The following is a 23,007-nucleotide window of genomic DNA, read 5'->3' as shown; positions in this document are numbered from 1 at the left end:
ACTTTAATTTTGATGTTAGCAATTTGTTGCTTTCCTCTCTTTTTTTTCCTTGATGAGAGTGGCTATAAATTTATCAATTTTATGGATCTTTTCAAAGAACCAAGTTTTAGTTTGATTTCCTCTATTGTTTTCCTTAATAAGTTACCGCACATGCACAAATGTTTCCAATTAAGCCATTGGTTAACAGGGAAATAAAATCTCAAATTAGAGACTACTTGAAAAGGCAAGACTATTAGTGCAGTACATATTGAATTGGATGAGGTGAGGCAGAAATAGTGCTCAGTCATTTGAGTAAAAAATTGTTTATGAGAATAACAATGAATTTGGAAACAAAGCAGTCTAATGAAAAAAGCAGAAACTGGATGACAAAACCTAAGAAAAATGGAGACGAAATGTAGGTAGAAGTTAGGAATTAGACTCCAATGGGATCATGAGAGAATCCTGGGTTTAGACACATCATTTTTACTAGTAAAAATTCTTACCAATAAAAATGACATCCATAGAAAGTCACTTGAGCAATAGTAATAATAGAATTGATATCACAACCAATTTGAGTTTACATGGGAGATGTTTTGCATCCTTAGCTACGTTCCCACTAGAAAAATAGATGAAAGAGGTTTGATGCAGGAAGGAAGATAGTCATCCTTCAGAGGGATGAGTCCTTGGGTAGAGAGTGAGGGAAGAGGCCTAATATGATGCCTAGAGAGACCTGGTGAACCAAGATTTCTATAATTTGTTGTTAATTTCCAATGGACTTAGGAAGTTAACAGTGCATAGATCTGTGTTTGCAAGATCTAATCAGAAACACGGTCATAGTGAATAGACTTGGATCCAACTGCTCTGAGGTATAAAAATGGTCTAGCAATAAACACAGGATAATTCAGAGACCTGGAAAGAAAGAAATGTAAGTTGACATATATCAGTGATAAGATATAAAAGGGCTATGACGAACTACATTTCTTTGTAAGAATGTCATTAATAACAACTGGGTATTGAAAATTTCTACTTTAACATGCACTTGATTCACCACAAACTCAGTGGACACCGGGCTTTTAGCAGTGATGGTAATTCCAGCTTTACCTGTAGACGGACTTACCTGTAGATGGACATAAGCTAATGCACTGCTGTTCTGGAGAGAACTGACCAGAAATTCTTTGGAAACATCCATGCAGAAGGGAGAAATTATTGACTGTAGTTGAAAGGGCCAGAGATGATAAGGGCAGCAGCTGATTCCTGGTTCTCCATTGCCAGAGCCAAGTCAAATGTGGCAGATTGGAAGTTATATGAAGCAGCTCAGTGTTGAAACTTTACAGAGAGAACAGCTGTTGCTAGGGGATTACCACAGAAGCCAAGGCTCATCACAACCAAAAGACAAAAGCAAGGGAGAGGGGAATATCAAAGTTAGTAAATAAAGAAGAGCATTGGTTGTTTGATCCAAAAGACTTTCTAAACCCATAGTCATGACTCCAGGCAGAAGATTAAGGACAGGAGAAAAGTTTAGGAGAGAAGTCCAAAGGTAAGGCCCAGTAAGGAAGTTCAGGGTAAAAATTCAAATGTTCTTAAGTAATAAGATTTTAATGTTTCATTAGATGGTCTGTACATGACACCCAACTTATTCTTCTGCACTGCAAATGTTTATTAAGCGATCACAATTCTAGGCACTGAGAGGAATTCAAGAGATAGCAGCTGTACATGTGACTGCATCCTTCCTTCATGCAACTTCAAATCTGTCATGAGAACAGCAAAGAGAATTGCAATTGCAAGGCAGTGTGAAATGGGCTATGAAATTATATGAGAAAATATTTGGTGCTATAGCACTATGACTTCTCTTGAGCAGTCAGGGAAAGTTTCTCAGAGGAACTGATCTCTGCAGTGAGAGCCAAGTGTTAAATGTTAGATACTTTGGTGGAATGAGCTTGGAAGACATCTTCAGGCCAAAGCTAACTAACACTAAGAAGGAGAAAGTATGGCACACCCAAGGAAGTCTGTGTTAGTCAGTGTGATTACAGTTCAGGGGTGTGTGTGTGTGTGTGTGTGTGTGTGTGTGTGTGTGTGTAAGAAGAATAGAGAAGAATTTTGGGTTTTTCAGCACAATTATTTGTAAGAATTTTTTGCTTTTTTATTTTGGCTTGGTTTTTCAAATATCAATAACCTAACTGCAGACAGATAGTAGAAAGCATTTTCTCACAAACAGGAAGATCAGATGAATAGACAGTCTAACTGGAATCAAACTCACTACATGCATATGCATTTCTACTTGTCTCCTCTGCCTTTTTATCTGTTGGTTTCCCTCTTCCTTTGTAGACACATTTTTTTTTCACATGATAGAGACAAGCACACTATGGCTCCACCATCAGGGTTATAAATAGTTATAAGAAGAAGGAGGAGAATGAGGTAGGTAAAATTCAAAGACTTTATTAGGTTATGCTGTATCACACAATTGAGCTTAAGATAGGGAAATAAAAAGTGAGCCTGATCTGACTGCATGAACTCTTTAAAAGCAGAAACTTCCCTAGCTGTTGGCAGAAGAGGAATTCAGACATTCAAAACCAGAGACAGATCTGATGTTCTGCTCTTGGTTTCAGGGCAGAATGTGGCTCCTGGCGAGGACTTGAGGCAACATCTAGCTGGTGAGATGGCCTTCAGTGGACAAACAACAAGGAAATCGTATCTCAGTCCTCCAACAGCAAAGAAATGGATTCTGCCAAGGATGAGCTTGGAAGTCAATTTGTCGCTAGAGTCTCCAGAAAGAACTCAGATTGGCAAGCATTAATTTCAGACTTGTAGTAGCCTGAGCAGGAAATTCAGCCATCCTCTAACAGACTTCTCACCTACCTACATGTGAGCTAGCAAGTTCTTGTTTTAAGCACTGTTCGTGATAATTTGTTAGCAGCAATAGAAAACTAACAAAGAGCCTTCGCCTTTCCAATCCTGACACAACCCTACCTCTAGCGAGCTCTCAGGAAGAACTACTCAGATTGGCCAACATGTAGATATGCTACATGCCTAAATCTAACCAATCACTGCAGCCAGGACAAAGGAAGACTCTCTGATTGGCCCAGACATGTCATAAGCCCATCTCTTGTCTGGTCAATGGAATCAGACTGAAAAAGGCAATTTATGAATAGTTCTTAAGATGCCCATTATAAAAAATGTGGAGGAGGCAGAGGTACAGGTAGGTTGATGCTGTTTACATAAGGTATAAGGAATACATGTCATGGTATGTCTTTCTGTGTTGCAAATGCGAACAATCCTTCTGGCTGAAGATTGAAGAAAGGATTAGAAAAGAGCAAGGCTGGAGGCAGGAGGATCAACGCAAGACTGGCAGTCATCTCTTAGGAAGAGCTGAACGTGTAGTGGCCGTAGGAAGTAACATACTCGTGGACCACAGGCAGGCACAGCTAGGCATTATTTCTTAAATAAATAAAATGCATAGATAAATGGATGAGAGAGCATCAATGTAAATGTGAATAGCTTCTGGAGGTATTTAAGAGAGTCAAGCAAAATTGGATCAAAGTGCTACAAAAAAATCATCCTTCTGAAATCTTTATGTAGCCATGCAAACTGAGTCTCCAGGGCCACAGAACCCCATGCTTCTTTGACAGTGGAGGTATGTCAGACTGTATTAGAATTCTCAAATGCCTTCATGCACCAGTGGGGCATTATTACATAACATCCTGGTTGCTTTCAATCTGCCTTTGCAGACCTCTTGCTGTTATTTATGAATCACTGCAAGCTGACATAACTCAGCATTTCCTCCTTTGGCACATCTCCAGTCCCTGTCATCATTGTTCATCACCAAGGTAAAGCCCTCTTACTTCCTTTCCATTAATTTGCATGAACATGATGCCCTCCCAATCAGATGACTGCCCTTGTCCTCAGGTGCCTGCTGTGGCTAACTGCTGAAAGCCCTTGCCTTGTGTGACCTTGTTCTGTTCTGGTATTTTCTACTTCATTAACTTTGAAAATGTCCTTTGATGGGCAAAGTTATTTCTCTCCATTAACTCTCAAGAATATGGCCATGTGTTTAGATGTAAGCTCTATTAAGTACTCAGAATTGGAAATGAGAAGCTGGATCCCTTGAACAGGAGGCAGCAATAAATAACTAGATAAATCCACAGGCTGCTGCTGCTAAAAGTAACTAATTGGGCTGTGTTGGGTTGGGGCTGTTTTCTTTTTACCTATCATGAAGATACAGGACCTTAACAGTATCTGTATTTCTTGAGAAGTCCTATTCATAGCCCTGTAAATCTTGAGAGCAGGAGCGATATTCAACAAATATTTGAGCCTTCCATGCATCTGGTCTTGTGCCAAGGGCTGAGGGTGTAATGGTTGAAACTAAGCCTGGTCCCAGCCCTTATGGAACTTACACTTCATCAGACAAAGGCAGTAATCAGGGGGTAGGAATGCTTTTTTAAAATATAGGAGTTAAAAGAACTCTATTTAGGAGAAAGGACACTGACCTAAGATCTGAAGGATAAGCAGGGTTATGAAGTTCAAAGGGGGATTCTTGTTCTGTCTTCTAAAACTGCTATAAATGAATTATCTTTCCCTTATATGTAAAAGTCATCAAATAATATATACATTTTTCATAGCCATGTTTTCTTGTTTTCCCTTTAACAAAATAAAGAGAACATGCCATTTCTAGACCCTTGAGATCTAAATCTTTTCCCTCTGGGTAGTTCCTAGTTTGTTTGTTGATGTCCTGATTGAATTCTCTCAGTCTCAATTCAGGAACAGAATTGATGCCAAGAAGAAAATTAATTTCATAATCACTTATGTGTCAGGCACTGTATTAGTCACTTTGTCCATGTTCAGATTTAATCACTAAGGGAGTGAGTAGATGCAGCAGCTGTGTTTACAGATGATTAAACCGAGGCTGCACACTGTATTTATGAGCACAGAGCCATACATGAAGAGACAAGGTCCTTTTGATTCTTAAAATTGTGCTTCCTTTACATTGCTGCACCCATGGATTTGGCCACCATCTATCTGTGCAGCCTAGCATGGCATTAGCTTTCTCAGCAGCCATGCCTCATTTCTGCCTCCTTTTAGTTTTTATCCATATGACATCGGGTTTCCTGCATGCATGCACATGCACCCGCACACACACACCAGGACCAGGACCTCACTACTTTTTTTTTTTTCTTTTGGTACCAGGGATTGAACTCAGGTCTTTGTGTTTGCAAGGCAGGTGGCAGAACCAGAGCTAAATCCCTGGCCCCTTGCTACCATTTTTGCTGCAATTGGTTGTTTAGATTCTACTTTTGTGAGACTTTTTATTTATCCTTATTATCCTTATTGTTGAGCTTGAAAATTATTTGCAGTCTGTCAAGAGTTTTTAAATATCAATTCCTTTACCCAGCATGCAGTGCTTCTTAGCAGCTCTGGGTAGTGTAAAATATATGCCTCTATGTTCCTTTTAAATCTGCTGCTATTAAAATTGATTCAATAATATTATTTTTCATAATGGGAATCTGAAATCCTGTATTTTTTATGCCTGAACTCTTCACTTCTTTTCTTCCTGCTCCATCCTTAAAGATCAAAACCTACAACTCCTTTGAACTACCTGAAGTTGCTGCAAATGCTCAGTGCTCCTTTAAATCACTATTGCAGGAAATATTATGCCCATTTTCTTCTTCCTTCAAACTCTTACTCATCAATCCAGAATGATATTCTCAGAGTAAAATCAGAAAGATAATGGAACAGGAGTGCCCCTGCTCATCCTCCCATTCAACAACAATAACTTGGCATCTATCCGCAGACAAAAGTAGCTTTGTGGGAGTGTTGGGAACTGTGTAGGAGATTGAAAAGCCCAGGTAGAGACCACCTGTGAGACCTTTTGAGAAGGCAGGGTCATGCCCATGAGTCAGGCTCACCAGCTGTGGTCCTGACTACAGACTTGGCTACAGCCATATCCTCCTATGGACTTTGCAAAATCCCACGTCATCACCATCAAGGGCCCCAGGAAGAGCCACTCTCCTCCCATGCTCTCCCCTTCTTCAGCTGACAGACCTACCATCCTCAGTAGCCACGAAGGGTCACTCAGCAGTTCTGTGACAGCTCTGACCCCTCTTAGCTGCAGTCAAAGAGCAGTTCTGCCCACCGGGAACCTGCAGACGCCACACAAGTCCATGCTTTCCACTCTAGACTGCCGGTGTTGGTACAAGTGTGGATTGCGAAGCATCCCGTGACTTAGTTGCAATGCTTCGCAGCTGTGGCCGGAGGAAAGCCTAGCCCAGCTGGAGACCGCCCCCCCCCAACCTGGCAGGAGCTTTCCTAGGGCCCAAGGGGAGCCACACTCATTCACACATCTGATCTCACATCTGTGTGCTGCTGTCCTAGTGTCAGCCTTTTAACCTGGTTTTGGACACAGTTCCAGCTGCCCATGACTAGGCAGGATTCATGGCCACTGAACAGTCCAAGTGTGGAAAAAAAAGAACTACTACCAAACATGTCCTTCAGAAATGAAAGAAAATGGAAACAATTCCAGACAGAAGTGGAAGGAAGGCTGCACCAGATCTGCTGCCAGGAAGTGCTAAAGAGAGTTCTTCAAGTCTGAAATGAAAGAACACTAAATAAATGGAAAAATATGGAAATGTAAACCTCAGTAGTAAAAATAAATATATAGTCAGTTTAGAATATTCTAATACTACAATGCATAAATCACTTTCAGCTCTAGCATAACAACTTAATTGAAAAGTATGAAAAATAACTATGACAATTTGCTAATGGATACACAATATAAAAGATATGAAGTGTGACATCTGTAGCATAAAATGTGTGGGGGTAAAAGATGAGATGTCTTGTATGTTGTTGAATTTATTATTGGGCTAAAATGGCTATTAGCATTAAAGTATTCCCACCTTAATACAGCAATCCCTCTCCCCCTTATCTGCTGTTTCTCTCTCCATAGTTTCAGTGACCTGTGACTGAGCACGGTCTGAAAATATTAAGTGAAAAACCCCAGCAATAATTTATAAATTATAAATTGCAAGCCATTCTTTTTTATATACATTAAGTTTATTAGTATATTTTTAGGTATACATTATGATGACATTCATCATAGGGAATTTGTACCTGTACACAATATATCTTGGTTGTCATTTTTTCCCTATTCCCCTGCCCTCCCTTCAACCCCTCCATCCATTCCTATTTACAAAGACATTGTTTCCATTTTTTCCTTCTTTTCTCATACGTTTTTTTCTTTCCCATCCACTTTGGACGTTTTCTTCCTATTTCACATTATCTATTATACATTTTGGTCCTCATTTACACTTTCAGTACCTTGTCTTTGTTGCCTAGAATTGATTTTGCTATTCTAGGTCTCTTCTGGTTCCAAATGAGGGAGGGGTGTGTTTGTTATGCTTCAATTTCATTGTTATTTTGTTATATAGAGTTTGTATATTTTCTTGGTTCAGTTTTGATGATTTTTATGTACCTAGGAATCTATCATTTAATCTGGATCCTCCAATTTATTGGAGTACAGTTTTGGAAGTAGTTACTAATAATTGTCTGGGTTTCAGGAGTGTCCATTGTGATTTTGCATTTTTCATTTCTAATTGCATTAATTTGTGTCTTTTTTGTAAACTTGGCTAAGGGTTTGTCTACTTTTCCAGCTTTTCAATTAATTGAGTCTTTATATTTTATCTCAATTTCATTAATTTTTGCCCTTATCTTTATAATTTTCTTTCTTCTACAAGCTTTAAACTTAGATGTACTTTTGATTTTTCAAGGACTTTGAGGTGCATCATTAGGTCATTTATTGGTCTCACTAAGTTTTTTCATGTTGGCATTCACAGCTATAACCTTCCTTCTTAGGACAGCTTTCTTCCAACGGATGTGTCCCACAGGATCGGAAATGTTTACTGTACTCATTGTATGTTTCCTAAGTCCAGAACTTATCTCTGTTGTGTATCTTTTATACTATATGGTTATCTTCTGATTTTTTCTTGAAAAAGTTAAAAACTGTTCCATCCATGAAACCCAGCTCAATATATGGCATTTTAAATCTCAGTATTCAAGAGTTGAATTAATATGTCTTTAACTGAGTCATGGTGGGTTCTATTGAGTCACACTGTGCCTTTTGCTAAAACAGAAAAAAGCAATGAATGTCCTACAGACTGCCCTGTCCTGTACTATTGATCAACAGGTTCAGAAGTGCAATGTTGTTCTTTTCCTCATTTGCTCAGTGTCAATTTTTGGAATATCCTGCCCTTCACAATTTACAAACTTTCCTCTCAATGGTACCTCCAGGAATAATAACACTGGCTCTTCAAGTCTGTCTCCCCATTGGCACACATCTCCCACCTCTTCCAACTTTTCACTTTCAGCACCACCTTGTCCAACCTTACAGAAGCACTGACTTGCATCTATGTTGCAAACCATTGGCCTTAAAGCTGATAAAATTCTGTGAGTGAACCCCAGGAAAGAAAAAATACAAATCTTAAAGACGACTTGTTCACTAATTCCTATACCTTTCAGCCTCAATGACCATGATTAAAATTAGATTAAATCATGACAAATTGAGCACTGATGTGGCCGAATTTTTAACTCAATCTTATACTCTGTGACAGTACAACATTATTATGCCCATCTCAGAGATTAAATAATAAAGTAAGAACCCCACAGGATACAGGAGGTGAGCCACTCCCAGCACACAAGAGGAGGCTTTCAGGCTGCCATACCACCCCCACCAGTACACAGGAGGTGAGTCGCACAGGTGCCAGCAGCAACCCTCCCATTGAAATGAGAAGACACGTACACAAGTCTCAAAATCAGACTTCTAGATCACCTACAGCAACCCCAAAGAGAAACAAGATGGAACACTCTGATACTCAACCATCTGGACTCCCTGAACTGGTAGCAGTAGAGGATCTGGAAAAAATGAAATCAGAAATAATTTCTCAGATAACAGCAGAGATTGTGCTCATAGTGCAAAACATGATTAATAAAACTAGAGAGATCAGGAACATGTGGAATCCCAACATAAGAAACATATGGAATCCATAAATCAGATGCAAACAGATTTCCAGGAGAAAAAAAACCCATTGAAAGTCTACGCAGTAGAATGAACCAATGTGAGGACAGAATTTCAGATATAGGAGATAAGATTGCAATTAGTACCAGAAAAAGAAAAAATGCTTTAAAATTGTAAGAGAACATGAGAAATCAATCCAGCAGCTGCTAGGCAATGCAAAGAAGAATAACATAAGACTGATTGGAGTCAATGAAGAAACAGGAGAGAGTGCAGATGACATAAAAAAACTGTTCACAGAAGTGATGGCAGAAAACTTCCCAAGCAGGGGAATAGAACTTGACATACAGACAAGTGAGACATACAGGACTCCAAGTAGTCTTGATCAAAAAAAATCCATACATAGGCATATAATTGTTAAGATTCCAGAAACTCAACAGAACAAAAAAGTTCTACAAGCAGTTAGAGAAAAGAAACAAATCACATACAAAGAAAAGCCCATCAGAATCACAGCAGACTTCTCAACACAAACCATCAAGGCAAGAAGAGCTTGGAGTGACATATTCCAAGCCCCCAAAGAAAACAGCCTCCAACCCAGATTGATGTACCCTGCAAAATTATTTTTCAAAATTGATGGAGGAATAAGATACTTTCATGACAAAGAGAACCTTAGGAACTTCATGAACACCAAACCAGCACTCCAAAACATTTTAGACAATATCCTAGAAAAAGACAATGAGGATCACAACCCCAGTAAGCCCAGAAGAATGAATCTATCAGGTGTGACAAGAAATTAAACACAAAGGGGGAGAATCCAACAAAAAGAAAAAGTCATGAAAATGATAAGTCAATATTTATCAGTTATAAACATCAATGTTAATGGTAACAATTCACCAATCAAAAGAAATAGACTGGCATAATGGGTCAAGAAGCAAAATCCAACAATATGCTGCATACAAGAAACGCATTTAATTCAAAAAGAAACTCATAGTCTGAAAGTTAAAGGGTGTAAAACAATACTCCATGTGACAGGAATCTGATAAAAAAAAAAAGCAGGAATAGCTATCTTCTTTGCAGATCAAGTGGATTTCAAATGAAAATCTGAAACTCTGGTCCCAAGAATTTCAGATAAGGGATACTCAACTTGTATGCAGAAATCTATTGTGAACGTGTGTTTTCATTCCTCTCAAGTAAAACCTTAAGAACAGGATGGTTGGTTCTTAACAGTAATGCAAGAAATTTCTATATTGTTTTTCAAAATGGTTTTATCATTTTACATTCACATTAGCTGTATTAGAAAGTTTGAACTGGTTCACACCTAAGCTGACATTTGTTCTTTTTAAAATTTTTAACTTCAACTCCCTGATGAGTGTATAATTCAATCTTGTTATTGTACTGATTAGTATTTTTCTTATTCTCATGATGCACACCTTTCCTTGTGCTGTACTGGCTATTTATCATCTTTTTGTGTCTACTTTTTAATTGGGTTGTCTATTAATGAGCTGTAAGAATTCTTCATATATTCTGATCATGGGTTATATACATTATAAACATGGTCTGTTTAAGGACTACTTTTCATTTTCTTAATGATGTTATTTAAAGTTCTAAATTTTGATGGATTCTCATTTATCAATTTTTTTATACATCATGTTTTTTATATCCTAGGAAATTCTTGCTTACCCTAAATTCATAAACATTTTCCCTTATACTTTCTTCTTAAAGTTTTATAGTTTTAGTCTTTCATATTTACCTTCATAGATCCTTTCAAGTTATACTTATGTATCGAAATAAAAGGCTGAGGTTAATTTTTTATATACAGATATCAGGTTTGCTATTGCCATTTGCTGAAAACACTATCTTTTCCTCTGGTCTTGAATTGAGTTCATATTCTATAAAATGTTAAAGTTAAATAATATTTCAAAACTCAGTGGATGATCTACATGTGGTTCTGTTTCTAGGTTCTCTGTTTTATGCCAATGATCTATACGTCTTTCCTTGCACCAACACTGCCTTGATTACTGTAGCTTTAGAGGAAGTCTTAAAATTAGGTCCTAAATGTCTTCCAACACTGTTTTGTTTCTTTTTACTTTTCTATGTCCTTTGTACTCCTACATAACTTTGAAATTTCAATATCAAATTCTTCATTTATAGCAAGTATACATAGACCTGAATTTTTGTATATACTTTGTGTTTTCTAATCCTGCTAAATTCAGAAACAAGTGCTACAGACTCCTAGAGATTTCTTAGTATTTTCTCTGTAGATTATCATTGCATCTACGTATAAAAATTTTACTTCTACCTTGCCAATCCTATGCTATTTTATTTTTATTGCCAGACTATTTTGGTTTGGTCCTATGTTTTAAAGTTTAATGGACAGATGAAGAGGAGGGATACATGCCCTTGTTCCCCACCATAGGGAGAAAGCATTGTATCTTCTCCATTCATAAAAGGGGTTTTTGCTGGAAGTATGGAGTACATGTCTTTGATCTGTTGAGAAGTTTCTGTTCTACTTCTAGTCTCCTGATAGCTTTTGCCATGAACAGCTGTAGAATTTAGTCCAATACTTTTTCTCCAACTACTGAGAGGATCATATGGCCTTTTCCTTTCTTCTGTTAAAATGATGACTTTTGGGGGTGAATCTTCCAATGCTGAACCAACACTGCCATCCCTATAATAAAACCACTTTCTACATATGGCCAGATCTGACTTCTAATAGTTGGTTTTATTAGACAAATTCCTATCTATGTTCATACTTTTTTCTTCTATTATCTTCATCCAGTTTTAGGATTAGCACAATGTTGATTTCCTAAAATGATGGGAGAAGTGTTCCTTCTTTTTTCTGCTTTAATTGTTTGATATAATTTATCAGTTAAAATGTATATGAGCCTGTTGTTGGCATATAGGTAGGTTTTCAAGCTAGGAACATACTTTCTTTAGTAGGTGCTATTCAAATTTTATATTTCCTCTAGAGTTAGTTTCATTAATTTGTCTTTCAAGGTACTTCGTAGAAGTTGTCAAATTTATTTCAAAACAGATTTTTGTAATATGCTTTCTATATCCTTTTAAATTCTGTAAAATCTGTGGTAATGTCTCCTAGATCTTGATATTGTAATTTTAAAAGTATATAATTGATATTGTGTAATAGGAAGAAAAGGTCTAAAGGAGCAGGGGAAGTGGGAGGGGAAGGGGAAAGGAAAGAAAGGAAAAGAAAAAATATGACAAAAGAAAAAAATATGACAAAAGGAAAAAAATGGAAACATAGTCTTTGCAAATAGGGAAGGCTGGAGAGGGTGAAGGGAGGGCAGGGGAAAGGGAAAAAAATAAGAACCAAGATACTCATGTAATTGTACAAGGTCCCAATGATAAATGCAACTGTATTTTATACCTAAAATGAACTAATAAACTTAATGGGAATAAATAAATAAATAAATAAATAAATAAGTCAGCTGAATTTTATTGTAACTTACAGAATGTTTGATATTTTCTGTCTTCTCATAAAAAGTAAAATCAATACCACTAGACTAATTACACTTTAATAGTATGATTGCTATGTCTAATGACTTTATTTGAAATATTTTTCAATTTGTATATAATCTTATCTAATTGTCCTTTTGTTGCTCAGCCTGTCTACAATTTCTATTTTAAATTCTACTATTCTTAATTAATTATAAACAGCATAGAGATTAATTTTTATTTTTAGTCATTCACCTAGCCAGATTGAATAGCATAGCTGTTACTGTAAAAATGTGCTTATAATAATCTAAATTAAAAATAAAAGGTATAATTTTGGGCATTTAATACTATTGATAAAAAATCATGATAAATTACCAGAAATTAAGAAAGTGAGTGTCTCTAATGTCTAGATATCAAAGCCTTTTGTAAATTAGGTGTTTTCTAATCCAGCACTGCCAACAAAACCAGAGGAAGACTTAAGTGAGTTGTCACTTGATACATTGTTTAAAAATATATTTATTACAGATCATCACTCATACTTGTGTCATATATCTTAAAGCCAGTTCAAAGAATTGTCTGACATTGCCACAACAAGTCTCTTTTCATTCTTCTCTAAGTATTAACATTCCTCAGAATTATCAGCAATGAAAAAATTAAAAATTGAAGTAAAATCCAGTTGAACCTGCTTCATTCTAACAATAAGTGATATCCATCCATCAACACACTGGCTCCCTGTCCTTCTGTTATATGCTGTCATGTGCCGAAATACCAACCAGGTGGAGTGTGTGAGGGAGAAACCAAAGACATAGAGGGCTCATTCAGTTTTAGCATGCTGCAGTGACCTTCACCAATTTCCTTCACTAACCTAGATACCTTAGTGGATCAGTGGCTCCTGCCACTAGTCTACCTGTGGGCTTTGGACACTATTCTTTTGGGAAGGAGTCACAGACCTCTCTCCACTTCCCCAGCCCTTCACAGGGGTGCATGCTGACATTTAAAGAATAAGGCGACTATATGTCATCCTTGTTTGGTCGGAATTTACTTCTGTTGTCCAGTGAAGTTATTAATAATGTTCCCTTTTACTTTCAAAAGAATACCAGCTTGTACAATAAATGAAAGGGCTCCCTTATTCCTTTGAAGATATGTAGGTATGGAACATCCAGGATAGAAATACTGTCTGGGCTGAGCAAATTTCCAGTAATGGGATGGTCCAAGACCCTCTCATCGTTTGAGGACCTTCAGAGTGTGATGCTTTGTCTGTCTCATTCTCATTCTTGCTTAACCTACACTAAGCACCCACCATAGAAAGACATTCTGTTCAGCTCTAAAGAAGTAGTCATGACATATCAGAGTTATTTTCATGGAGTCCAGTGTAAACCCATTTTCTACACCTCTCTCAGTGTTCCCTCTTGCCTCCCTGTCATTCCTCAACCCCCAAAACCATCCTCTGTTCTTATAATTTATTATATGAAAATTCCATCCTTTTGTCTCCTCTCTTGTTCCTCTTCTTCTATTATTATCCCCATCCCCCACTGCTGATAATGTGAGACCTAACTAACTCCATTTTAAAGTTTGACCCCATCTTAAATATAAGACAGTAAAGTGGCCTTGACATAAATTCCACTTCACTGAAGTCAACTATTCCCCTAGTTTCCTTTGTGCCCATAAACTAATGATAAAATGTCCTTGCTGTGGGACAATAGATAAAAAAAGAGACACAGGTCCTAACTCAATTCTCTGTCTGCCCAGAAAACAGATGCTCCTGGGCCCATTATCTATAGAACATTCTGTCAATGTGCTGATTGTTCCTTTTTCCCATAAACTCTACATGTAGCCACCCCTCAACCCCCCATGCTTGCTAAATATCAACCAATCATGTAACTGCTAAATGGAACATCCCCAAACCTTGCGGTAGCCACAATAAAAACCCTGCTGATTTGGAATTCGGGGCTCTCAATCCTGATCTGTTGTGTTGGTGACGGTTGAGTGCCCCTGCTTGAGCTTGAATAAATGATCCTCGTGTGTTTATATCACAAAGGGCTCCTTGGTGGTCTTTGGGAACTTTGCGATCTGGGCACAACAATATTACTCTGCTACTATCTCAGCTTTAGAATCCAGCACATCTGGCTTGATTTTTAACTCCTTGACCTACTAGCAAGCAGCTTAAAATCACTAAGTTTAATTCATCTTCTGTAGAATGAAAATAATCCTCACTAAATTAAGTTGAAAATATAGAGAAACAAATTGAAGCTTGCCTGGATTCGCTGCTGTGCAGGAGCCTCTTAGCTTGTTCCTGCCCAAAGTATGTTTTGGAACCAGTATGACAATGATGTCACTGTTTGGAGCCCTCAGGGCAGGATTCATTGAATTGAATATGTAATGGAAGCTGTTAAACAAGGTTCTGCCCATTCCACCTCTCCCATCCCAGAGGTAGAGACTCCCCAGCCACCATTCCACCACTCCCAACTAGGAGGAAGGGGCTTCCAGGCCACTGTTCCACTGCTCCAAGCCCAGAGGAAGGGGCTTCCAGGCTGCTGTTCCACCACTCCCAGACAGGAGAAAGGGGGTTCCAGGCCTCAGTTCCACAACTCCCAGCCAGGAAGAAGGGGCTTCTGAGCTGCCACTCCACCGCTCCCAGCCCAGAGGTGAGAAGCACAGGTGCCAATAGGACAATGTGTCAAAATGAGAAGAAACGTAAACACTTCTCAAAACCTGACTTCCAGATCATCTACAGCAACCCCAAAGGGAAACGAGATGGAACTTTCTGATACTCAACCACCTGGACTCCCTGAATTGGCAACAAAAGAGGATCTGGAAAAAATGAAATCAGAAATAATTCCTCAGAGAACAGCGGAGATTGTACCCATAGTGCAAGACATGATCAATAAATCTAGAGAGGACAAAGATGAGAAAATAGAGGAGTTGAGGAACATGTTGGAATCTCAACTTAGGAAACAAATGGAATCCATAAGACAGATACAAACAGATTTCTAGGAGATTAAAAAGTCCACTGAAAGTCTACACAGCAGAATGAGCCAATGTGAGGACAGAATTTCAGATATAGAAGATAAGATTGCAGTTAGTGACCAGAAAAAGAAAAATTGCTTCAGAATTGTAAGGGACCATGAGACATTAATCCAGCAGCTGCTACAGGATGCAAAGAAGAATAACATAAGACTTATTGGAGTCAATGAAGAAACAGGAGAGAGTGCAGATGACATAAAAAAAACTGTTCACAGAAGTGAAGGCAGAAAACTTCCCAAGCAGGGGAAAAGAACTTGACATACAGATAAGTGAGGCATATAAATAGCCTTGATCAAAACAAACTACACAGAGGCATATAATGGTTAAGATTCCAGAATGCCAACAGAAAAACAAAGTTCTACAAGCAGTTAGAGAAAAGAAACACATCACATACAAAGGAAAGCCCATCAGAATCACAGCAGACATCTCACTGCAAACCCTCAAGGCAAGAAGAGCTTGGAGTGATGTATTCCAAGCCATAAAGGAAAACAGCCTCCAACCCAGACTGATGTACCCTGCAAAACTATCTTTCAAAATGGATGGAGAAATAAGATACTTTCATGACAAAGAGCACCTTAGGAACTTCATGAATACCAAGCCAGCACTCCAAAAAATTTTAGATATTACTGGATGTGCAGACAATGAGGATCATAACCCCAGGAAGCACAGCAGAATGAATCCATTGGGAGCAACAAGACCTTAAATGTAAAGGGGGATAATTCAACAAAAAGAAAAATTCATGACAATGATAATTCAATGTGTATCAGTTATAACCATTAAAGTTACTGTTCTAAATTCACCAATCAAAAGAAATAGACAGGAAGAATAGGTCAAGAAGCAAAACCCAACAGTATGCTACATACAAGAAACACACTTAATTCAAAAAGAAACTCATAGACTGAAAGTTAAAGGGTGGAAAACAATACTGCATGCCACAGGAACCCCCCATAAAGCAGGAGTAGCCATCCTCTTAGCAGATCAAGTGGATTTCAAACCAACACTGATTAAGAGAGACAAAGAAGGATAATACATCCTTGTAAAGGGAATGATCCAACAGGAAGAGATGATAACCATAAATATCTATGCACCAAACACTAGTGCACCCAACTATATAAAACAAATACTAAGAAACATGAAAAGTCATATATGCATTAATACAATAGTAGTGGGGGACCTCAACACCCCACTGTCACAAATAGATAGATCAACTAGACAAAAAATAAGAAATGAAATACTAGAACTCAATCGAACTCTTCAACAAATGAACTTAACAGATGTTTACGGAGTGTTCCACCACACAAAATCACACATTCTTTTCAGCTGCACATGGGTCATTCTCCAAAATAGACCACATACTCACTCATACAACATGTTTAGGTAAGTACAAAGGAATTGAAGTTATCCCTTGTATATTATCAAAGGACAGTGTGATGAATTTGGAGATCAAGGAAAAAGAAACCACAAAAATTTCACAAACACATGGAAATTGAACAACATACTTCTGAATAACCAATGAGTCACAGAGGAAATTAAAGAAGAAATCAGACAGTTCCTTCAATTAATTAACCATGACAATACAACATAGCGGAATCTATGGGACACAATGAAAGCAGTCTAATGAGGGAAATTCATAGTAGTGAATACACATATTAGGAAAACAGAGCGATCCCAATTAAACAACCTGATGCTGAACCTCAGGCTTCTAGAAAAAGAAGAGCAGGACCGACCCAAAGCTCAAACAAGGGGGGAAATTATAAAGATCAGAGCAGAAATTAAATCACTGGAGACTAAGAGAACAATACAAAAAATCAATGAAGCCAAGAGTTGGTTCTTCAAAAGAATAAACCAAATTTACAAACTCTTAGTCTAACTTATCAGAAATAGGAAAGAAAAGGCCCAAATTCAAGCAATTAGGAATGAAAGGGGTGAAATTACAACAGACCCAGCAGAAATCCAGAGCATTATCAATACCTACACATCGAGAACCCATACGAATATAAGATGGAAAACACAGAAGAAATTGACAGATTCCTAGATATATATGAATTACCAAAGTTGAATGAAGAAGACTTAAAAATTCTAAACAACCCAATATCCATCAATGAAATTAAAAATGTAATTAAAGCTTAGCAACCAAGAAAAGCCCAGATCCTGATGGCTTCACTGCTGAATTCTATGGCATTTAGAGAGTAACTACTGCCACTACTGTTTAAACTTTTCAATGAAATTGAAAGGGAAGCAATGCTCCCAAATTCATTCCTGGAAGCAAGCATCACCTTGATCCCCAAAGCAGAGAAAGACCCAACCGAAAAGGAGAACTATAGGCCAATCTCACTAATGAACATAGATGCAAAAATCCTTAATAAGATACTGGCAAATAGAATACAGAAGTTTCATCAAGAAGATCATACACCCTGACCAAGTGGGATTCATCCCAGGGATGCAGGAATGGTTCAACATACACAAATCAATCAATGTAATACATTATATTAATGGAGCCAAGGACAAAAACCATTCGATCATCTCAATAGATACAGGAAAAGCATTTGACAAAATCCAACATGGATTTATGATAAAAACCCTACCAAAAATTGGAATAGGTGGTCCCTAACTCAATCTGTAAAAGCCATCTATGGAAAACCACCAACCATTATCATACTAAATGGTCAAAACTTGAAATCCTTCACACTAAAGTCAGGAACAAGACAAGGATGTCCATTATCACTGCTCTTGTTCAATATAGTTTTGGAAACATTAGACAGGGCAATTAGACAAGAGAAAGAAATAAAAGGAATAAAGATAGGAAATGAAGAAGTCAAATTGTCATTATTTGCTGATGACATGATACTGTATATAGACGTCCCCAAGAACTCCACCAAAAGTCTTCTAGACTTAATAACCAAATTCAGTCAAGTAGCTGGATAAAAGGTCAACACACAAAAATCAATACCTTTCCTCTACACCAATGACAGACTCACTGAGACAGTAATAGGCCAAACAATTCTTTTCACAATAGCATCCAAAAAACTGAAGCACCTATGAATCAACCTAATGAAGGAAATCAAAGACCTCTTCTCTGAAAACTATAACACTCTGAAAAGAGAGATCAAAGATGATATCAGAAAATGGAAAGACATCCCCTGATCCTGAGTAGGAAGGATCAATATAATGAAAATGACCATACTTTCAAAACTGCTATATAGATCCAACGCAATCCCAATTGAAATTCCAGCAGCATACTTCACAGACCTTTAGAAAACAATCCAAAAATTCAACTGAAACAAGAAGAGACCCAGAATAGCAAAAGCAATTCTAGGCAACAGAGACATGGCAGGGGGGATCACATTCCCCAACTTGAAACTATACTACAAAGCTACTGTGATAAAAACAACATGGTACTGGCAAAGAAACAGACCTGAGGACTAGTGAAATAGATTAGAAGATGCAGAAACAACTCCAGATGCACTCAGCCACCTCATCTTCGATAAAGGAGCCTAGGACCCTCACTGGAGGAAAGATAGCCTCTTTAATAAATGGTGCTGGAAAAATTGGGTTTCAACTTGCTGAATATTCAAACTAGACATATCCCTCACCATGCGCTAAACTAAAATAGAAATGGATTAAAGATCTAAACATTAAAGTAGAAACGCTGAATCAGCTGGAACAGAGGTTAGGTAGAACTCTTGAAGACATTGGTGTAGGAAAAGATTTTATGAACAAAACCTCAGTTGCCTGTGAACTAGCACAAACAATCAACAAGTGGGATCTCTTCTTGTTAAAAAGCTTCTGCACAGCAAGAGAAACCACCTACAGTGTGAAGAGACAACTCACAATGTGGGACAAAATCTTCACCTGCTCTTCCTCAGACAAAGGTCTACTATCTCAAATCTATAAAAATCTTTAAAAAATCAGACCTCTCAAATTTAAAGACCCAATCCAAAAATGGGCATCTGAAATGAACAGACATTTCTCAGACAAGGAAGTAGAAACAGCAAATGAACATATGAAAAAATGTTCAACCTCACTGGTCATTTGAGAGATGCAAATGAAAACAATGCTGAAATTCTACCTCACTCCAGAAAGAATGGCTGCTATTATGAAATCAACCAATAACAAATGCTGGTGGGGCTGTGGGGAAAGAGGAACCCTGCTTCACTGCTGGTGGGAGTGTAGACTGGTGCAACCACTGTGGAAATCAGTATGGAGATACCTCAAAGAACTAGGACTGGAAGTCCCATTTGACCCCGCTATTCCACTACTGGGGATCTTCTCCAAATAATTAAAAAATCATACCACAGTGATATATGCGCACCCTTGTTCATAGCAGCACAATTTGTAATAGCTAGAACTTGGAAGCAGCCCAAAGGCCCATCAACTGGAGACTGGATAAAGAAAATGTGTTTTTTTTAATAAAATGGAGTACTACTCAGCCATAAAAAATGAGAAATTAGAGACAATTATAGCTAAATGGATGCACACTGAGGTGATACTCTTAAATGAAATAAACAGGACATGTGTCAATACTGAATAGTTTCTCTAGTGTGAGAAACCAAGAGTGTAAATAAGGACTAAAAGATATAATAGATAATGTGAAATAGGAAGAAAATGGGCAGAGTGAAAGGGAAGGTAGGAGGGGTAGGGGAAAGGAAAGAAGGGAATGGAATTAATATGAGAAAGTGAAAAAATGGAAACAAAGTCTTTGTAAATAGGGAGGGATGGAAGGGTTGAAGGGAGGGCAGGGGAAGGGGGAAAAATAAGAATCAAGAGAGATTATGAAAAGGTGCAAATTTCCAATGATGAATGTCATTATATTGTATACCTAAAATTTACCAATAAAATAATATATATATAAAAATCAAGGTCCTGCCACAGTTGGTCTGAAATCAAAAACTCATGCAGTGTTGGTTACATTGAAGAGGGCACAGTCAGAGCTTGCAGCTCACCCGAAAAATATCCTCCATGTTGACAACCATTTTGATGTCTCTATTGCCAGACTTACTGCTGATGCTAGACTCTTATGTAGTTTTATGTGACAGGAGCGTTTGGGTTCCAGATTTGTATTTGACAGACCACTTCCTGTGTCTTGTCTTGTTTCTCTAATTGGAAGCAAGACCCAGATACCAACACAGCGGTATGGCCGGAGGCCATATGGTTTTGGGTTGCTTATTCCTGATTATGATGATAATGGGCCCTCACATTTTCCAGACCTGTCCGTCTGCTAACTATTTTGACTGCAGAGCTATGTCTACTGGAGCCTGTTCTCAATCAGCCATACTTACTTGGAGAGACATATGTCTGAATTTATGGAGTGCAGTTTAAATGAACTGGTTAGGCATGGTCTGGTTGCCTTAAGAAAGACACTTCCTGCAGAGCAAGACCTGACTACCAAGAATGTTTCCATTGGAATTGTTGGTAAAGAGCTGGAGTTCACAGTCGATGATGATGATGATGTGTCTCCTTTCCTGGAAGATCTTGAAGAAAGACCACAGCAAAAGGCACAACCTGCACAACCTGCTGATGAACCTGCAGAAAAAGTTGATGAACCAATGGAACATTAATAAACCAGTCTCTATGTGTATCATCAAACATGTAACAATGCAGGAACACGTACTGATGACAGTAATCTATACCATGAACCAAAAGTTGCAGTGTTGAATGGTGTGTCTTAGGAATCAGCGCAGATGTGTTTTTTCCAACCAACCTCTCTGAAACCCTATAATTTTTCTTTAAGGGGCCTGTATAACCATTTTCTAAAAAGTATAGGTGTGCCATTGTTTTTATATGAAGAAAATAGTGTCTTTGCTGTTTTAAAGACAACTGTAAAATAAAAGTGTTTCACTTCAAAAAAGAAAAAGAAACAAATTGAAAGAACATATTCTAAAGTGTGAAATTTCAGGTAATATATTATCATTGTAACTGCTGCTGCTGCTGTGGTTTTTGTTATTAATATTACCTCTTTCTTTCTTTTCAACTTTTTAAAGATCTCTGGGAAAGACCTGTATATAAGTTAGGGTTCCTGGTGGAAATTGATGGCTCATGTGAATAGCTTTAATTTAATGCACCTGCTAACTGGAAATGAGGCCAGGAGTAAAGGACTCCAGGACATGGTGATGAATCCATTTTAGCCCTTAGCCTGTGTTCCCCGAAAAGGAGAGGGGAAGCTCTACTCAGCAAAGGTCTCCCATTTGGTGTTTTTTCAACCAACAAGATAATCAGCATGTGCACTCAGATGAATTGCAGCCCTTCTTTCTTTCTTTTCCTCTTCCCTCTCTTTTTTCTCCCTTTCTTCCTTCTTTCCTTTTGAAGACAGAGCTGCATTAGGGAAACGTGAAGATCAGCGTCAGATCTTAGTTCAATGTTTATTTTCTCTATTCACTGACTGTGCAAACTGAATTTACCAAAAGTCTCTGAATCTCTTAGAAATTGAAATCCATAGAGTTGCTGTGAAAATTAAATGAGAGGTGGTATTTACAAAGCAGCTAAAACAGGATTTAGTGGGTCAGAATATGACTCCAGAGGTAGCATGCATGAATTCAAGACCTGGCTCTGCCTCTTCACTTAATCTGTCTATGCTTCAATTTTATCACCTGTAAAATTGAATTAACCTTATCGGCTAATGACCATATATAGGCAAAGGACCTATAATTGGGCCTGGCCTAGTGTTTTAATAATAGTCATAATATGGAGTGGTTGTCATGACTGTCACCTTTCTTAGACACTCATATAAACCAGAAGGTAATGACTCACATACGGGTGAGGTAACTGGTCTCCCACCTCATTCCCATCACCACACTTCTCCAAACTAACTGTTCCCAGCTAAAGTTTGAGCATGGCAGAGGTACTAGCTCTGGGTGATTTCTAACTGGAAATGGATTCCTCCAAAAAGAAAACTCCTCAAACAAGAAAAACAAATAAACAAAAACAAAACAAAGAAGGCTTTTGCTCCAACATTCCCCATTGACCTGCTCAAGGCTTTCTCAGAGCTGCTCTGCCAACTGAGGTCCATGTGATACAGGTTTGGGGAACTTCAGTTAGCTGAGAATCTGATAAAAAGAGTGGATTAGATGTAGGAACTTGGATCTTTAAATCACTGCTGTACTCTCAGTGTGTAACAGAGATATTTGATATATAAGTTAAACAGAAAAATATATCTTGAACATACTACATTTGTTTCCATCTTCTGAAACAGTATAGAATCCCATTTACCATGCCTATTCTTAACAGTTAAACATCATCATTATTAATATAAATTGTATCAAGATTGTATTATTTTACAAAATTATACTATAAATTAAAATTCCAGAAATATTTGTGATGACATGGTGGTATCAGCTTACAAAAGAATGATATATATCAGCTCTGCCTTGTGAAATACATAGGGGTCTGTCTCCAGCACCTTCCTATCCTGAAAGTCACTTTCTTCCTCAAAACATTATTTCCCTTAAAATGCTCAGGGTGACCTATTTGAGTTGTGTTCGTTTTTGTTCCACTTGATGGTGAATCTCCTGGAAGCATATTTCCCTTTGATAAAGGCTCCATTTGAAACTGCATCT

General features: G+C 37.8%; 1 pseudogene; it reads left to right on the top strand.

Annotated features, from left to right (window-relative positions):
• Nucleotides 1–14,734: 14,734 nt before the first annotated feature.
• On the top strand, nt 14,735–21,012 carry LOC101720835 (proteasome subunit alpha type-1-like; annotated as a pseudogene).
• Nucleotides 21,013–23,007: the final 1,995 nt, after the last annotated feature.

Source organism: Heterocephalus glaber, unplaced genomic scaffold (assembly GCF_053883595.1).
Source record: "Heterocephalus glaber isolate CG9 unplaced genomic scaffold, H.glaber_assembly_v1.0 deba00000281, whole genome shotgun sequence".
Taxonomy (NCBI): Eukaryota; Metazoa; Chordata; class Mammalia; order Rodentia; family Bathyergidae; genus Heterocephalus; species Heterocephalus glaber.
The sequence above is the reverse complement of the archived record's forward strand: the minus strand, read 5'-3'. Positions and strand labels throughout refer to the sequence as shown.